Source organism: Triturus cristatus, chromosome 6 (genome assembly GCF_964204655.1).
Source record: "Triturus cristatus chromosome 6, aTriCri1.1, whole genome shotgun sequence".
Lineage (NCBI taxonomy): Eukaryota > Metazoa > Chordata > Amphibia > Caudata > Salamandridae > Triturus > Triturus cristatus.
The window spans coordinates 884,032,813-884,047,677 of NC_140589.1; the positions used below are offsets into that span (position 1 = coordinate 884,032,813).

General features: G+C 45.9%; 7 non-coding genes across 7 annotated transcripts; all 7 read left to right on the plus strand.

Moving 5' to 3' along the window:
* The first annotated feature begins 1,751 nt into the window (after positions 1 to 1,751).
* LOC146820017 (U6 spliceosomal RNA) lies at positions 1,752 to 1,858 on the plus strand. The gene has a single exon (XR_014963928.1). It is a non-coding gene; the product is annotated as a U6 spliceosomal RNA (small nuclear RNA).
* Positions 1,859 to 3,733: 1,875 nt separating this feature from the next.
* On the plus strand, positions 3,734 to 3,840 carry LOC146820018 (U6 spliceosomal RNA). The gene has a single exon (XR_014963939.1). It is a non-coding gene; the product is annotated as a U6 spliceosomal RNA (small nuclear RNA).
* A 1,875-nt stretch (positions 3,841 to 5,715) lies between these two features.
* Positions 5,716 to 5,822, plus strand: LOC146820019 (U6 spliceosomal RNA). Its single transcript, XR_014963950.1, has one exon. It is a non-coding gene; the product is annotated as a U6 spliceosomal RNA (small nuclear RNA).
* Positions 5,823 to 7,697: 1,875 nt separating this feature from the next.
* Positions 7,698 to 7,804, plus strand: LOC146820020 (U6 spliceosomal RNA). Its single transcript, XR_014965338.1, has one exon. It is a non-coding gene; the product is annotated as a U6 spliceosomal RNA (small nuclear RNA).
* Positions 7,805 to 9,683: 1,879 nt separating this feature from the next.
* On the plus strand, positions 9,684 to 9,790 carry LOC146820021 (U6 spliceosomal RNA). The gene has a single exon (XR_014963961.1). It is a non-coding gene; the product is annotated as a U6 spliceosomal RNA (small nuclear RNA).
* A 1,869-nt stretch (positions 9,791 to 11,659) lies between these two features.
* On the plus strand, positions 11,660 to 11,766 carry LOC146820022 (U6 spliceosomal RNA). The gene has a single exon (XR_014965339.1). It is a non-coding gene; the product is annotated as a U6 spliceosomal RNA (small nuclear RNA).
* A 1,877-nt stretch (positions 11,767 to 13,643) lies between these two features.
* On the plus strand, positions 13,644 to 13,750 carry LOC146820023 (U6 spliceosomal RNA). The gene has a single exon (XR_014963972.1). It is a non-coding gene; the product is annotated as a U6 spliceosomal RNA (small nuclear RNA).
* The last annotated feature ends 1,115 nt before the right edge of the window (positions 13,751 to 14,865 follow it).

Here is a 14,865-nt window from a genome sequence, read left to right on the forward strand (position 1 = left end):
TCGCAGTAAAGAAGGTGCACTCTATGTGTCCAGCTGCATTTAGCAAGGAAGCCTGCAGGACTTCTGGGACTTTTCTTTCTCTTCTTCAGCCTCCCTGTCATTATTCTTCACAACCCCCAAATCTATACTGCTGCCAGCGATGCGTTGCTTTGTGGGAAGCAAGACAAAGAGAAGGGGAGGGCCTATGCAAATGATGGCCTCAGGGCTGTCTGGGAGTCCCTTTTCAGCAGTACTGTTAAAATCCGCCTTGCAACCAGATTGGTCGGGTAAGCTGAAAAACACCAGGCATGATTGGGCACCGGGTCCTCTAGGCCCTTGGAGGACATATTGGGCCTGCATCCCTCAGTTTCTGAGGTCCAAGAAATGTTCACCCTCCACCCTAATAGAGAGGTCTTGGCCGATCGTGGCCGATCGGGGCAGAAGGGAGCAGGGCAAGATGCTCATGATCCTGCTCTAATAATGAACTGCCTTCCTCTCTCCTTACCTGTGGTTATGCCTGGCTGCTTGGTTCCAGTTGTAGGCCTACATCCCACAGGCAATTTGCTTGTCTCTCTCACACATGTAAATGGGTCAGCACTCAAGTGCACACACCTGCCTGCACCCACAGATCCTCTCACACACACTTTTCTCAACAAGATTTTTTCCTAGTTTAGAGACTCAGAGACCCATGTTGAAATACAAAAGCAGCACACCACATGACGGCCTTCACATAGAATCCAGCAGCAAATGAGAAACTTTTAACTAGCCGTGGTCCTATTACTGCAGCCCTACCATGGAACGACTGCTGGATGAGTCGTGCTCGAGAATATTGAACCTACAACAAGTCTGAGGTAAATAAGAATTCCACAGGAATACCATAAACAGGGACCTATGACCCTTTCGAGCCAGATAGGAATCAAACCTACAATCGTCTGATCCGTAGTCAGACGCGTTATCCATTGCGCCACTGGCCCCATGTAGGTACACCCATACTTTTGTCCTTAAGAGGACCAGAAATTGTGTGTGTGTGTGTGTGTGTGTGTGTGTGTGTGTGTGTGTGTGTTTTAAAACACCATTCCATCAACCTTTTTAGCCATGTTTACTGCTCACAACCAGAAGACACAAGTAAACCCACCTGAGGGACCTCCTGAAATTCTGTTCTGTCAGGTGTTCCTAACTTATACAAAGGACTTTAGGAGGAGGAAGGACCTAAAAGTCAGGCGAAATGGTCCTAGATCCAAGGAAATGTTTTAGATCAGCCTCAGTTTCTTAAATAGTCTGCATTAACATCATCAGTTCCACGTCTGTGTGGAGCTGATCTTGAGGACTTCTTAATCAGCAGGCGGGTACAACAATAAAGTGTTTAATATTACAATACAGGCGAAAATTCAGACACCTTGTCATAGGCTCACCTTGTCCAGGGACCCAGGCATGCTGCCTTTCCACTCTCAGAGCCCTTCACCTAACCTACTGTGCAGCTGTTTCACCTCTAATATCACTGTTCCACAGGCAGCGTGATGTCACAATGTTCCTTGTCTGTAGCCTGAACCATGAGCCTTTGCAACCCTGGCATAATCTACATACTTCCAATTGGTGAAGTCTTGGACCACAAATGCAGTGAAGAATAATGGATTGTTACTCTTCATTCATTTTTGCCCATTGGCTCAGATTTGAATGCTTACAGGCCATCCGAGCATCTCTGCCAGGCCACCCTATGTCTAGAGACTGTAGATTTAGAGAGTTTATAAACATTGTAGGTTCATCAATGAAGTGTGCTCGCTTCGGCAGCACATATACTAAAATTGGAACGATACAGAGAAGATTAGCATGGCCCCTGCGCAAGGATGACACGCAAATTCGTGAAGCGTTCCATATTTTTACCAGCTTTCAGGAGAGAAATGTTCTATGTTTTCAAGACTAATTAAAATAATAAAGCAGGTTCCAGTGCTTTCCTCCTAATATGTATTTTTCAATTTTTCTCTCCTCAACATTTTTAATATATTTACCTCGCAGTAAAGAAGGTGCACTCTATGTGTCCAGCTGCATTTAGCAAGGAAGCCTGCAGGACTTCTGGGACTTTTCTTTCTCTTCTTCAGCCTCCCTGTCATTATTCTTCACAACCCCCAAATCTATACTGCTGCCAGCGATGCGTTGCTTTGTGGGAAGCAAGACAAAGAGAAGGGGAGGGCCTATGCAAATGATGGCCTCAGGGCTGTCTGGGAGTCCCTTTTCAGCAGTACTGTTAAAATCCGCCTTGCAACCAGATTGGTCGGGTAAGCTGAAAAACACCAGGCATGATTGGGCACCGGGTCCTCTAGGCCCTTGGAGGACATATTGGGCCTGCATCCCTCAGTTTCTGAGGTCCAAGAAATGTTCACCCTCCACCCTAATAGAGAGGTCTTGGCCGATCGTGGCCGATCGGGGCAGAAGGGAGCAGGGCAAGATGCTCATGATCCTGCTCTAATAATGAACTGCCTTCCTCTCTCCTTACCTGTGGTTATGCCTGGCTGCTTGGTTCCAGTTGTAGGCCTACATCCCACAGGCAATTTGCTTGTCTCTCTCACACATGTAAATGGGTCAGCACTCAAGTGCACACACCTGCCTGCACCCACAGATCCTCTCACACACACTTTTCTCAACAAGATTTTTTCCTAGTTTAGAGACTCAGAGACCCATGTTGAAATACAAAAGCAGCACACCACATGACGGCCTTCACATAGAATCCAGCAGCAAATGAGAAACGTTTAACTAGCCGTGGTCCTATTACTGCAGCCCTACCATGGAACGACTGCTGGATGAGTCGTGCTCGAGAATATTGAACCTACAACAAGTCTGAGGTAAATAAGAATTCCACAGGAATACCATAAACAGGGACCTATGACCCTTTCGAGCCAGATAGGAATCAAACCTACAATCGTCTGATCCGTAGTCAGACGCGTTATCCATTGCGCCACTGGCCCCATGTAGGTACACCCATACTTTTGTCCTTAAGAGGACCAGAAATTGTGTGTGTGTGTGTGTGTGTGTGTGTGTGTGTGTGTGTGTTTTAAAACACCATTCCATCAACCTTTTTAGCCATGTTTACTGCTCACAACCAGAAGACACAAGTAAACCCACCTGAGGGACCTCCTGAAATTCTGTTCTGTCAGGTGTTCCTAACTTATACAAAGGACTTTAGGAGGAGGAAGGACCTAAAAGTCAGGCGAAATGGTCCTAGATCCAAGGAAATGTTTTAGATCAGCCTCAGTTTCTTAAATAGTCTGCATTAACATCATCAGTTCCACGTCTGTGTGGAGCTGATCTTGAGGACTTCTTAATCAGCAGGCGGGTACAACAATAAAGTGTTTAATATTACAATACAGGCGAAAATTCAGACACCTTGTCATAGGCTCACCTTGTCCAGGGACCCAGGCATGCTGCCTTTCCACTCTCAGAGCCCTTCACCTAACCTACTGTGCAGCTGTTTCACCTCTAATATCACTGTTCCACAGGCAGCGTGATGTCACAATGTTCCTTGTCTGTAGCCTGAACCATGAGCCTTTGCAACCCTGGCATAATCTACATACTTCCAATTGGTGAAGTCTTGGACCACAAATGCAGTGAAGAATAATGGATTGTTACTCTTCATTCATTTTTGCCCATTGGCTCAGATTTGAATGCTTACAGGCCATCCGAGCATCTCTGCCAGGCCACCCTATGTCTAGAGACTGTAGATTTAGAGAGTTTATAAACATTGTAGGTTCATCAATGAAGTGTGCTCGCTTCGGCAGCACATATACTAAAATTGGAACGATACAGAGAAGATTAGCATGGCCCCTGCGCAAGGATGACACGCAAATTCGTGAAGCGTTCCATATTTTTACCAGCTTTCAGGAGAGAAATGTTCTATGTTTTCAAGACTAATTAAAATAATAAAGCAGGTTCCAGTGCTTTCCTCCTAATATGTATTTTTCAATTTTTCTCTCCTCAACATTTTTAATATATTTACCTCGCAGTAAAGAAGGTGCACTCTATGTGTCCAGCTGCATTTAGCAAGGAAGCCTGCAGGACTTCTGGGACTTTTCTTTCTCTTCTTCAGCCTCCCTGTCATTATTCTTCACAACCCCCAAATCTATACTGCTGCCAGCGATGCGTTGCTTTGTGGGAAGCAAGACAAAGAGAAGGGGAGGGCCTATGCAAATGATGGCCTCAGGGCTGTCTGGGAGTCCCTTTTCAGCAGTACTGTTAAAATCCGCCTTGCAACCAGATTGGTCGGGTAAGCTGAAAAACACCAGGCATGATTGGGCACCGGGTCCTCTAGGCCCTTGGAGGACATATTGGGCCTGCATCCCTCAGTTTCTGAGGTCCAAGAAATGTTCACCCTCCACCCTAATAGAGAGGTCTTGGCCGATCGTGGCCGATCGGGGCAGAAGGGAGCAGGGCAAGATGCTCATGATCCTGCTCTAATAATGAACTGCCTTCCTCTCTCCTTACCTGTGGTTATGCCTGGCTGCTTGGTTCCAGTTGTAGGCCTACATCCCACAGGCAATTTGCTTGTCTCTCTCACACATGTAAATGGGTCAGCACTCAAGTGCACACACCTGCCTGCACCCACAGATCCTCTCACACACACTTTTCTCAACAAGATTTTTTCCTAGTTTAGAGACTCAGAGACCCATGTTGAAATACAAAAGCAGCACACCACATGACGGCCTTCACATAGAATCCAGCAGCAAATGAGAAACTTTTAACTAGCCGTGGTCCTATTACTGCAGCCCTACCATGGAACGACTGCTGGATGAGTCGTGCTCGAGAATATTGAACCTACAACAAGTCTGAGGTAAATAAGAATTCCACAGGAATACCATAAACAGGGACCTATGACCCTTTCGAGCCAGATAGGAATCAAACCTACAATCGTCTGATCCGTAGTCAGACGCGTTATCCATTGCGCCACTGGCCCCATGTAGGTACACCCATACTTTTGTCCTTAAGAGGACCAGAAATTGTGTGTGTGTGTGTGTGTGTGTGTGTGTGTGTGTGTGTGTTTTAAAACACCATTCCATCAACCTTTTTAGCCATGTTTACTGCTCACAACCAGAAGACACAAGTAAACCCACCTGAGGGACCTCCTGAAATTCTGTTCTGTCAGGTGTTCCTAACTTATACAAAGGACTTTAGGAGGAGGAAGGACCTAAAAGTCAGGCGAAATGGTCCTAGATCCAAGGAAATGTTTTAGATCAGCCTCAGTTTCTTAAATAGTCTGCATTAACATCATCAGTTCCACGTCTGTGTGGAGCTGATCTTGAGGACTTCTTAATCAGCAGGCGGGTACAACAATAAAGTGTTTAATATTACAATACAGGCGAAAATTCAGACACCTTGTCATAGGCTCACCTTGTCCAGGGACCCAGGCATGCTGCCTTTCCACTCTCAGAGCCCTTCACCTAACCTACTGTGCAGCTGTTTCACCTCTAATATCACTGTTCCACAGGCAGCGTGATGTCACAATGTTCCTTGTCTGTAGCCTGAACCATGAGCCTTTGCAACCCTGGCATAATCTACATACTTCCAATTGGTGAAGTCTTGGACCACAAATGCAGTGAAGAATAATGGATTGTTACTCTTCATTCATTTTTGCCCATTGGCTCAGATTTGAATGCTTACAGGCCATCCGAGCATCTCTGCCAGGCCACCCTATGTCTAGAGACTGTAGATTTAGAGAGTTTATAAACATTGTAGGTTCATCAATGAAGTGTGCTCGCTTCGGCAGCACATATACTAAAATTGGAACGATACAGAGAAGATTAGCATGGCCCCTGCGCAAGGATGACACGCAAATTCGTGAAGCGTTCCATATTTTTACCAGCTTTCAGGAGAGAAATGTTCTATGTTTTCAAGACTAATTAAAATAATAAAGCAGGTTCCAGTGCTTTCCTCCTAATATGTATTTTTCAATTTTTCTCTCCTCAACATTTTTAATATATTTACCTCGCAGTAAAGAAGGTGCACTCTATGTGTCCAGCTGCATTTAGCAAGGAAGCCTGCAGGACTTCTGGGACTTTTCTTTCTCTTCTTCAGCCTCCCTGTCATTATTCTTCACAACCCCCAAATCTATACTGCTGCCAGCGATGCGTTGCTTTGTGGGAAGCAAGACAAAGAGAAGGGGAGGGCCTATGCAAATGATGGCCTCAGGGCTGTCTGGGAGTCCCTTTTCAGCAGTACTGTTAAAATCCGCCTTGCAACCAGATTGGTCGGGTAAGCTGAAAAACACCAGGCATGATTGGGCACCGGGTCCTCTAGGCCCTTGGAGGACATATTGGGCCTGCATCCCTCAGTTTCTGAGGTCCAAGAAATGTTCACCCTCCACCCTAATAGAGAGGTCTTGGCCGATCGTGGCCGATCGGGGCAGAAGGGAGCAGGGCAAGATGCTCATGATCCTGCTCTAATAATGAACTGCCTTCCTCTCTCCTTACCTGTGGTTATGCCTGGCTGCTTGGTTCCAGTTGTAGGCCTACATCCCACAGGCAATTTGCTTGTCTCTCTCACACATGTAAATGGGTCAGCACTCAAGTGCACACACCTGCCTGCACCCACAGATCCTCTCACACACACTTTTCTCAACAAGATTTTTTCCTAGTTTAGAGACTCAGAGACCCATGTTGAAATACAAAAGCAGCACACCACATGACGGCCTTCACATAGAATCCAGCAGCAAATGAGAAACGTTTAACTAGCCGTGGTCCTATTACTGCAGCCCTACCATGGAACGACTGCTGGATGAGTCGTGCTCGAGAATATTGAACCTACAACAAGTCTGAGGTAAATAAGAATTCCACAGGAATACCATAAACAGGGACCTATGACCCTTTCGAGCCAGATAGGAATCAAACCTACAATCGTCTGATCCGTAGTCAGACGCGTTATCCATTGCGCCACTGGCCCCATGTAGGTACACCCATACTTTTGTCCTTAAGAGGACCAGAAATTGTGTGTGTGTGTGTGTGTGTGTGTGTGTGTGTGTGTGTGTTTTAAAACACCATTCCATCAACCTTTTTAGCCATGTTTACTGCTCACAACCAGAAGACACAAGTAAACCCACCTGAGGGACCTCCTGAAATTCTGTTCTGTCAGGTGTTCCTAACTTATACAAAGGACTTTAGGAGGAGGAAGGACCTAAAAGTCAGGCGAAATGGTCCTAGATCCAAGGAAATGTTTTAGATCAGCCTCAGTTTCTTAAATAGTCTGCATTAACATCATCAGTTCCACGTCTGTGTGGAGCTGATCTTGAGGACTTCTTAATCAGCAGGCGGGTACAACAATAAAGTGTTTAATATTACAATACAGGCGAAAATTCAGACACCTTGTCATAGGCTCACCTTGTCCAGGGACCCAGGCATGCTGCCTTTCCACTCTCAGAGCCCTTCACCTAACCTACTGTGCAGCTGTTTCACCTCTAATATCACTGTTCCACAGGCAGCGTGATGTCACAATGTTCCTTGTCTGTAGCCTGAACCATGAGCCTTTGCAACCCTGGCATAATCTACATACTTCCAATTGGTGAAGTCTTGGACCACAAATGCAGTGAAGAATAATGGATTGTTACTCTTCATTCATTTTTGCCCATTGGCTCAGATTTGAATGCTTACAGGCCATCCGAGCATCTCTGCCAGGCCACCCTATGTCTAGAGACTGTAGATTTAGAGAGTTTATAAACATTGTAGGTTCATCACTGAAGTGTGCTCGCTTCGGCAGCACATATACTAAAATTGGAACGATACAGAGAAGATTAGCATGGCCCCTGCGCAAGGATGACACGCAAATTCGTGAAGCGTACCATATTTTTACCAGCTTTCAGGAGAGAAATGTTCTATGTTTTCAAGACTAATTGAAATAATAAAGCAGGTTCCAGTGCTTTCCTCCTAATATGTATTTTTCAATTTTTCTCTCCTCAACATTTTTAATGTATTTACCTCGCAGTAAAGAAGGTGCACTCTATGTGTCCAGCTGCATTTAGCAAGGAAGCCTGCAGGACTTCTGGGACTTTTCTTTCTCTTCTTCAGCCTCCCTGTCATTATTCTTCACAACCCCCAAATCTATACTGCTGCCAGCGATGCGTTGCTTTGTGGGAAGCAAGACAAAGAGAAGGGGAGGGCCTATGCAAATGATGGCCTCAGGGCTGTCTGGGAGTCCCTTTTCAGCAGTACTGTTAAAATCCGCCTTGCAACCAGATTGGTCGGGTAAGCTGAAAAACACCAGGCATGATTGGGCACCGGGTCCTCTAGGCCCTTGGAGGACATATTGGGCCTGCATCCCTCAGTTTCTGAGGTCCAAGAAATGTTCACCCTCCACCCTAATAGAGAGGTCTTGGCCGATCGTGGCCGATCGGGGCAGAAGGGAGCAGGGCAAGATGCTCATGATCCTGCTCTAATAATGAACTGCCTTCCTCTCTCCTTACCTGTGGTTATGCCTGGCTGCTTGGTTCCAGTTGTAGGCCTACATCCCACAGGCAATTTGCTTGTCTCTCTCACACATGTAAATGGGTCAGCACTCAAGTGCACACACCTGCCTGCACCCACAGATCCTCTCACACACACTTTTCTCAACAAGATTTTTTCCTAGTTTAGAGACTCAGAGACCCATGTTGAAATACAAAAGCAGCACACCACATGACGGCCTTCACATAGAATCCAGCAGCAAATGAGAAACTTTTAACTAGCCGTGGTCCTATTACTGCAGCCCTACCATGGAACGACTGCTGGATGAGTCGTGCTCGAGAATATTGAACCTACAACAAGTCTGAGGTAAATAAGAATTCCACAGGAATACCATAAACAGGGACCTATGACCCTTTCGAGCCAGATAGGAATCAAACCTACAATCGTCTGATCCGTAGTCAGACGCGTTATCCATTGCGCCACTGGCCCCATGTAGGTACACCCATACTTTTGTCCTTAAGAGGACCAGAAATTGTGTGTGTGTGTGTGTGTGTGTGTGTGTGTGTGTGTGTGTGTGTTTTAAAACACCATTCCATCAACCTTTTTAGCCATGTTTACTGCTCACAACCAGAAGACACAAGTAAACCCACCTGAGGGACCTCCTGAAATTCTGTTCTGTCAGGTGTTCCTAACTTATACAAAGGACTTTAGGAGGAGGAAGGACCTAAAAGTCAGGCGAAATGGTCCTAGATCCAAGGAAATGTTTTAGATCAGCCTCAGTTTCTTAAATAGTCTGCATTAACATCATCAGTTCCACGTCTGTGTGGAGCTGATCTTGAGGACTTCTTAATCAGCAGGCGGGTACAACAATAAAGTGTTTAATATTACAATACAGGCGAAAATTCAGACACCTTGTCATAGGCTCACCTTGTCCAGGGACCCAGGCATGCTGCCTTTCCACTCTCAGAGCCCTTCACCTAACCTACTGTGCAGCTGTTTCACCTCTAATATCACTGTTCCACAGGCAGCGTGATGTCACAATGTTCCTTGTCTGTAGCCTGAACCATGAGCCTTTGCAACCCTGGCATAATCTACATACTTCCAATTGGTGAAGTCTTGGACCACAAATGCAGTGAAGAATAATGGATTGTTACTCTTCATTCATTTTTGCCCATTGGCTCAGATTTGAATGCTTACAGGCCATCCGAGCATCTCTGCCAGGCCACCCTATGTCTAGAGACTGTAGATTTAGAGAGTTTATAAACATTGTAGGTTCATCAATGAAGTGTGCTCGCTTCGGCAGCACATATACTAAAATTGGAACGATACAGAGAAGATTAGCATGGCCCCTGCGCAAGGATGACACGCAAATTCGTGAAGCGTTCCATATTTTTACCAGCTTTCAGGAGAGAAATCTTCTATGTTTTCAAGACTAATTAAAATAATAAAGCAGGTTCCAGTGCTTTCCTCCTAATATGTATTTTTCAATTTTTCTCTCCTCAACATTTTTAATATATTTACCTCGCAGTAAAGAAGGTGCACTCTATGTGTCCAGCTGCATTTAGCAAGGAAGCCTGCAGGACTTCTGGGACTTTTCTTTCTCTTCTTCAGCCTCCCTGTCATTATTCTTCACAACCCCCAAATCTATACTGCTGCCAGCGATGCGTTGCTTTGTGGGAAGCAAGACAAAGAGAAGGGGAGGGCCTATGCAAATGATGGCCTCAGGGCTGTCTGGGAGTCCCTTTTCAGCAGTACTGTTAAAATCCGCCTTGCAACCAGATTGGTCGGGTAAGCTGAAAAACACCAGGCATGATTGGGCACCGGGTCCTCTAGGCCCTTGGAGGACATATTGGGCCTGCATCCCTCAGTTTCTGAGGTCCAAGAAATGTTCACCCTCCACCCTAATAGAGAGGTCTTGGCCGATCGTGGCCGATCGGGGCAGAAGGGAGCAGGGCAAGATGCTCATGATCCTGCTCTAATAATGAACTGCCTTCCTCTCTCCTTACCTGTGGTTATGCCTGGCTGCTTGGTTCCAGTTGTAGGCCTACATCCCACAGGCAATTTGCTTGTCTCTCTCACACATGTAAATGGGTCAGCACTCAAGTGCACACACCTGCCTGCACCCACAGATCCTCTCACACACACTTTTCTCAACAAGATTTTTTCCTAGTTTAGAGACTCAGAGACCCATGTTGAAATACAAAAGCAGCACACCACATGACGGCCTTCACATAGAATCCAGCAGCAAATGGGAAACTTTTAACTAGCCGTGGTCCTATTACTGCAGCCCTACCATGGAACGACTGCTGGATGAGTCGTGCTCGAGAATATTGAACCTACAACAAGTCTGAGGTAAATAAGAATTCCACAGGAATACCATAAACAGGGACCTATGACCCTTTCGAGCCAGATAGGAATCAAACCTACAATCGTCTGATCCGTAGTCAGACGCGTTATCCATTGCGCCACTGGCCCCATGTAGGTACACCCATACTTTTGTCCTTAAGAGGACCAGAAATTGTGTGTGTGTGTGTGTGTGTGTGTGTGTGTGTGTTTTAAAACACCATTCCATCAACCTTTTTAGCCATGTTTACTGCTCACAACCAGAAGACACAAGTAAACCCACCTGAGGGACCTCCTGAAATTCTGTTCTGTCAGGTGTTCCTAACTTATACAAAGGACTTTAGGAGGAGGAAGGACCTAAAAGTCAGGCGAAATGGTCCTAGATCCAAGGAAATGTTTTAGATCAGCCTCAGTTTCTTAAATAGTCTGCATTAACATCATCAGTTCCACGTCTGTGTGGAGCTGATCTTGAGGACTTCTTAATCAGCAGGCGGGTACAACAATAAAGTGTTTAATATTACAATACAGGCGAAAATTCAGACACCTTGTCATAGGCTCACCTTGTCCAGGGACCCAGGCATGCTGCCTTTCCACTCTCAGAGCCCTTCACCTAACCTACTGTGCAGCTGTTTCACCTCTAATATCACTGTTCCACAGGCAGCGTGATGTCACAATGTTCCTTGTCTGTAGCCTGAACCATGAGCCTTTGCAACCCTGGCATAATCTACATACTTCCAATTGGTGAAGTCTTGGACCACAAATGCAGTGAAGAATAATGGATTGTTACTCTTCATTCATTTTTGCCCATTGGCTCAGATTTGAATGCTTACAGGCCATCCGAGCATCTCTGCCAGGCCACCCTATGTCTAGAGACTGTAGATTTAGAGAGTTTATAAACATTGTAGGTTCATCACTGAAGTGTGCTCGCTTCGGCAGCACATATACTAAAATTGGAACGATACAGAGAAGATTAGCATGGCCCCTGCGCAAGGATGACACGCAAATTCGTGAAGCGTACCATATTTTTACCAGCTTTCAGGAGAGAAATGTTCTATGTTTTCAAGACTAATTGAAATAATAAAGCAGGTTCCAGTGCTTTCCTCCTAATGTGTATTTTTCAATTTTTCTCTCCTCAACATTTTTAATGTATTTACCTCGCAGTAAAGAAGGTGCACTCTATGTGTCCAGCTGCATTTAGCAAGGAAGCCTGCAGGACTTCTGGGACTTTTCTTTCTCTTCTTCAGCCTCCCTGTCATTATTCTTCACAACCCCCAAATCTATACTGCTGCCAGCGATGCGTTGCTTTGTGGGAAGCAAGACAAAGAGAAGGGGAGGGCCTATGCAAATGATGGCCTCAGGGCTGTCTGGGAGTCCCTTTTCAGCAGTACTGTTAAAATCCGCCTTGCAACCAGATTGGTCGGGTAAGCTGAAAAACACCAGGCATGATTGGGCACCGGGTCCTCTAGGCCCTTGGAGGACATATTGGGCCTGCATCCCTCAGTTTCTGAGGTCCAAGAAATGTTCACCCTCCACCCTAATAGAGAGGTCTTGGCCGATCGTGGCCGATCGGGGCAGAAGGGAGCAGGGCAAGATGCTCATGATCCTGCTCTAATAATGAACTGCCTTCCTCTCTCCTTACCTGTGGTTATGCCTGGCTGCTTGGTTCCAGTTGTAGGCCTACATCCCACAGGCAATTTGCTTGTCTCTCTCACACATGTAAATGGGTCAGCACTCAAGTGCACACACCTGCCTGCACCCACAGATCCTCTCACACACACTTTTCTCAACAAGATTTTTTCCTAGTTTAGAGACTCAGAGACCCATGTTGAAATACAAAAGCAGCACACCACATGACGGCCTTCACATAGAATCCAGCAGCAAATGAGAAACTTTTAACTAGCCGTGGTCCTATTACTGCAGCCCTACCATGGAACGACTGCTGGATGAGTCGTGCTCGAGAATATTGAACCTACAACAAGTCTGAGGTAAATAAGAATTCCACAGGAATACCATAAACAGGGACCTATGACCCTTTCGAGCCAGATAGGAATCAAACCTACAATCGTCTGATCCGTAGTCAGACGCGTTATCCATTGCGCCACTGGCCCCATGTAGGTACACCCATACTTTTGTCCTTAAGAGGACCAGAAATTGTGTGTGTGTGTGTGTGTGTGTGTGTGTGTGTGTGTGTGTGTTTTAAAACACCATTCCATCAACCTTTTTAGCCATGTTTACTGCTCACAACCAGAAGACACAAGTAAACCCACCTGAGGGACCTCCTGAAATTCTGTTCTGTCAGGTGTTCCTAACTTATACAAAGGACTTTAGGAGGAGGAAGGACCTAAAAGTCAGGCGAAATGGTCCTAGATCCAAGGAAATGTTTTAGATCAGCCTCAGTTTCTTAAATAGTCTGCATTAACATCATCAGTTCCACGTCTGTGTGGAGCTGATCTTGAGGACTTCTTAATCAGCAGGCGGGTACAACAATAAAGTGTTTAATATTACAATACAGGCGAAAATTCAGACACCTTGTCATAGGCTCACCTTGTCCAGGGACCCAGGCATGCTGCCTTTCCACTCTCAGAGCCCTTCACCTAACCTACTGTGCAGCTGTTTCACCTCTAATATCACTGTTCCACAGGCAGCGTGATGTCACAATGTTCCTTGTCTGTAGCCTGAACCATGAGCCTTTGCAACCCTGGCATAATCTACATACTTCCAATTGGTGAAGTCTTGGACCACAAATGCAGTGAAGAATAATGGATTGTTACTCTTCATTCATTTTTGCCCATTGGCTCAGATTTGAATGCTTACAGGCCATCCGAGCATCTCTGCCAGGCCACCCTATGTCTAGAGACTGTAGATTTAGAGAGTTTATAAACATTGTAGGTTCATCAATGAAGTGTGCTCGCTTCGGCAGCACATATACTAAAATTGGAACGATACAGAGAAGATTAGCATGGCCCCTGCGCAAGGATGACACGCAAATTCGTGAAGCGTTCCATATTTTTACCAGCTTTCAGGAGAGAAATCTTCTATGTTTTCAAGACTAATTAAAATAATAAAGCAGGTTCCAGTGCTTTCCTCCTAATATGTATTTTTCAATTTTTCTCTCCTCAACATTTTTAATATATTTACCTCGCAGTAAAGAAGGTGCACTCTATGTGTCCAGCTGCATTTAGCAAGGAAGCCTGCAGGACTTCTGGGACTTTTCTTTCTCTTCTTCAGCCTCCCTGTCATTATTCTTCACAACCCCCAAATCTATACTGCTGCCAGCGATGCGTTGCTTTGTGGGAAGCAAGACAAAGAGAAGGGGAGGGCCTATGCAAATGATGGCCTCAGGGCTGTCTGGGAGTCCCTTTTCAGCAGTACTGTTAAAATCCGCCTTGCAACCAGATTGGTCGGGTAAGCTGAAAAACACCAGGCATGATTGGGCACCGGGTCCTCTAGGCCCTTGGAGGACATATTGGGCCTGCATCCCTCAGTTTCTGAGGTCCAAGAAATGTTCACCCTCCACCCTAATAGAGAGGTCGTGGCCGATCGGGGCAGAAGGGAGCAGGGCAAGATGCTCATGATCCTGCTCTAATAATGAACTGCCTTCCTCTCTCCTTACCTGTGGTTATGCCTGGCTGCTTGGTTCCAGTTGTAGGCCTACATCCCACAGGCAATTTGCTTGTCTCTCTCACACATGTAAATGGGTCAGCACTCAAGTGCACACACCTGCCTGCACCCACAGATCCTCTCACACACACTTTTCTCAACAAGATTTTTTCCTAGTTTAGAGACTCAGAGACCCATGTTGAAATACAAAAGCAGCACACCACATGACGGCCTTCACATAGAATCCAGCAGCAAATGAGAAACTTTTAACTAGCCGTGGTCCTATTACTGCAGCCCTACCATGGAACGACTGCTGGATGAGTCGTGCTCGAGAATATTGAACCTACAACAAGTCTGAGGTAAATAAGAATTCCACAGGAATACCATAAACAGGGACCTATGACCCTTTCGAGCCAGATAGGAATCAAACCTACAATCGTCTGATCCGTAGTCAGACGCGTTATCCATTGCGCCACTGGCCCCATGTAGGTACACCCATACTTTTGTCCTTAAGAGGACCAGAAAT